Source organism: Benincasa hispida, chromosome 12 (assembly GCF_009727055.1).
Source record: "Benincasa hispida cultivar B227 chromosome 12, ASM972705v1, whole genome shotgun sequence".
In the NCBI taxonomy this organism is placed as follows: domain Eukaryota; kingdom Viridiplantae; phylum Streptophyta; class Magnoliopsida; order Cucurbitales; family Cucurbitaceae; genus Benincasa; species Benincasa hispida.
In genome coordinates this window covers 36,844,768-36,848,247 of record NC_052360.1, presented here as the reverse complement: position 1 = coordinate 36,848,247, position 3,480 = coordinate 36,844,768, and positions in this window count along the sequence as shown.

The following is a 3,480-nucleotide window of genomic DNA, read 5'->3' as shown; positions in this document are numbered from 1 at the left end:
ATTAAACTTGTTAAGTCTTGAACTATATTTCTTAAAAAAATAAAAATAAAAAACCTTGAATTCTAAATTTCCAATTTCTTCACATTTGACTCTGAACTTAAATTAGTGTTATAATCTTATCCTCAATTCAATTTTTTATTCATTCACTAATTTTTTTTTTCAAAAACCAATAAAAAAAAAACTTTGTAAACTCGTTAATTGTAATTAAATAAAATTTTGCAAAAAAATAACCAAAAAATTACCATTTAACCTTGATCTATTACTGCTCCTACAATTTTATGAGTTTCATATCGTGAAAATGTTTTATAATTCATTGAAATGCATATAAAAACTTTCCTAACAATGTTTGGAGTGATAGTTATAAGAATATATTAAAATTGAAACCTATTTAAAGCTTAATGTTAAATTTTTAACATTTATCTAAGTTTGAGGACAATCCGATAAATTTGAAAGTTTATGATGAAAATTGATACAATCTAAGAAGTTTGTTAGAGTAAAAGTTGATTTTTTTTCTTTTTTCTTTCTTATATGTGGTACACTATTGTTATTTTATTTTCATCAATATATTGATATTTCTTTACTTTAATAAATTTAGCATTAACATGAAAGATATATCGACATTTACTTTTTATTATATATAAAAATCATGACACATAAAAAATAAACAAAGAAATGTAATTATTATAAATATAATAGGAATTATAAATATTTTAATTTGTTTAAAAAATGTAGAATATTTATTTATTAATTTAAACATGATATATTTTTATATTTTCTGAAGTATTTGACAAGGATGATACGTCAACATTCTTAGTAAAAGAAGAAGTCCAGCGTGGAGCCACCGTGGCCTCTTTTTCTCCCCAAACGGTTTCTGGTATAACCAACAAATGCCCAATCATCTGCACACCAGCAAAGGACAGAATTTGTTATTTGTGATTCCCTTTTCTTTGTCGTTTTCTATATACTAAATTGTTGTACGTAATTACCTCATTCATTCTGTAAAAATGTGGAAGAAGAATAGAAGAAAATATTCATTCTGATATATATACAAAAAGAAGAAAAAGGAAGAAGTGTTTTACCTTCCTTGTGAAAGCCTCTGTGCCTACTACTTCGGTTAGTCTATCATCAAACCTTTTCCTCTTCTTTAATCAGCAAATTCTGACTTGGTATCAGAGCTATCATCCTACTTTAATCAACTCTCTTGATATGTGAATCGATCCAAGATGGTAAATCCACCAGCTATCCCTCAACCTACTTTTCCAGGAATCATTAACAATGGAAACATCACACATCCACCACTGAACCAGCTACTAAACCAGGTGACATCCTTTAAGATGGATAGGTCCAACTTTCTCCTCTGGCAAAACCTAGCATGGCCAATACTTAGAAGCTACCGTCTGGAAGGCTTCCTAACCGGAGAAAACCCCTACCCAAGTCAATTTATTGTCAGACAAGCAAATGAAAATTCAGGTGAAAGTTCCAGTGCTGATTCGAGCCCTACAACTTCAGCAGGAGTTGAGCTACAACCCAATCCAGCCTATGAAGCATGGATTGGATAGCAGTCGACCAACTACTCTTAGGTTAGCTCTACAACTCTATGAACCAAGAAATTACTACTCAAGTAATGGGACAACAGCAAGGGAGCTATGGGAAGACGTCAAAAAGTTGGTTGGAGTTCAATCGAGGGCTGAAACGGATTACCTGAAAAGAATGTTCCAACAAACTCGTACAGTTGCCCTAAAGATGAGTGAGTACTTAACTCTGATGAAGAAATATGCCGATAGTCTTGCTCTTGCAGGTTCACCAGTGACTCCTTCTGATCTTATATCTCAAGTGTTGGCTGGCTTGGATGAGGAGTACAATCCAGTTGTTGTAGTAGTGCAAACCAAGGGCACAACCAAGTGGTCTAACCTTCAATCTGATCTGCTATCTTATGAGACGAGATTTGAGTATCAGCTTGCCATCAAGTCCGGTGTTACTGGTATGACAAATATGTCTATCTTTCTAAACTCTCCATCAGTAAATGTAGTACAGAATAGCCCCAACACTCCATCAAACTCCCATCGAAACTCCTATGGATACAATCAATCATCAAATTACAGAGGTGGAGGAGGAAGAAATAGAGGGCGTGGTCGATGGAACAATGCTTCTACAACCAGGCCTACCTGTCAAACTTGTGGGAAACTAGGCCATACTGCTGATATATGTTACTTCAGGTACAATAAAGAGTTCAATAATCCTAAACAGACCCATACTCGAGGTGAGTCTACTCAGCTTCCATCTAATAGGAACCAAGAACAGCCTTCCTCAGCCTTAATTGCTCACTCAACAGCTGCCTCCCCTGAAACAGTAGCTGACCCCAACTGGTATGTTGACAGTGGAGCCTCAACACATGTAACCAGCAGCCTAAACTTCCTTCAATCCTCCTCCAGCTACACAGGTAATGACAGAGTCATTGTTGGTACTGGTACTCTTCTTAGTATATCTCAGTTAGGACACTCAAATCTACATACTAAGAATGACATTTTGTCCCTATTAAACATACTTTATGTACCTGTAATCACAAAAAATTTAGTTAGTGTATCCAAGTTAGCAAATGATAATAATGTTGTGGTTGAATTTCATGTTGATTTTTGTGTGGTTAAGGACAAGGACTCGAGGGTGGCACTTCTGACCAGACGACTTAAAGATGGACTCTACCTTTTGAATAATGTCAACCAGCTGATAAATAAAGCACCCTCCACATCAGGACTCTCAGGTGCTCGCTTGACAAATTGGTCTAACCAGTTCTCCTTACACGTTGCTCTTGCAACCAGTACCACCATCTCCAAACTACTCCTCCATAGGCAATTAGACCATCCATCCTCTAAAATTTTGTCTAAACTTATTAGTGGATGTAATCTGGAAAGTGTTGTTAATGAAAAGTTTTTTTGTGAAGCCTGCCAATTTGGAAAGTCATACAATCTACCATTTAATGATTCTTTGTCTCGTGCTAAACAACCCTTTAAGTTAGTTCATATTGATCTCTGGGGGCCTGCCCTAATACTATCAGCAAATAGCTATAGATACTATATTATATTTGTGGATGACTTCAGTAGGTTCACTTGGCTTTACCTCATAAAACAAAAGAGTGATACATTAGTTGCCTTTCAGAACTTTCAAGCTCTTGCTCGCACACAGTTTAATAGAACTATTAGAACCTTGCAAATGGATGGAGGAGGAGAATACCAACCTGTTGCTCAAATATACACATAGCTGGGAATTCATATCAGATTGTCTTGTCCTTACACATCAGCTCAAAATGGTCGTGCTGAGCGCAAACATCGGTATATTGTTGAGATTGGTTTAGCACTCCTTGCTCAAGCTAGGATGCCTCTGCGTCTATGGTGGTATGCCTTTCAAACCGCTATGCTTCTTATTAATGGTTTTCCTTCTTCTGTTCTTCAGGACATCAGCCCAATGGAAGCACTATTAGGGAAG